Consider the following 303-nt stretch of genomic DNA (forward strand, 5'->3'; position numbering starts at 1 on the left):
TTACAAAAATAATAGATGTACTAATGAATGGGAAGAATTCACAGCTTTCACAGAGCTGACCTCTAACAATGGCTGCTGGAACCTAGGCTATGTTCCAATTCACTCTGAAAACACTGATGAAATTTACAAGTGAGCAAAATATGAAAGGGTGGAGTGAAACGCCAACTGACTGAAATGAGTGATCAATATGGGAAGAAAAATGCTAGAGGACAAATCTCTAATTCCAAGAAATGGAAAATGAAACCCTTTCATCTGAAGTGGAACACTGGAATGCAAAAATAACTCATCAAATATCTCCTCACT

General features: G+C 37.0%; 1 protein-coding gene across 1 annotated transcript in view; it reads right to left on the reverse strand.

The window, feature by feature from the left end:
* Positions 1 to 6: 6 nt before the first annotated feature.
* Positions 7 to 303, reverse strand: part of LOC119587831 (PWWP domain-containing protein 2B-like) — a gene marked incomplete at its 5' end in the record, with an annotated part of 2,117 nt that continues 1,820 nt past the window's right edge. The window contains 1 exon segment of the mRNA XM_037936534.1: positions 7 to 303.

The sequence above is a fragment of the Penaeus monodon genome, chromosome 23 (genome assembly GCF_015228065.2).
Source record: "Penaeus monodon isolate SGIC_2016 chromosome 23, NSTDA_Pmon_1, whole genome shotgun sequence".
NCBI classification, from domain to species: Eukaryota; Metazoa; Arthropoda; class Malacostraca; order Decapoda; family Penaeidae; genus Penaeus; species Penaeus monodon.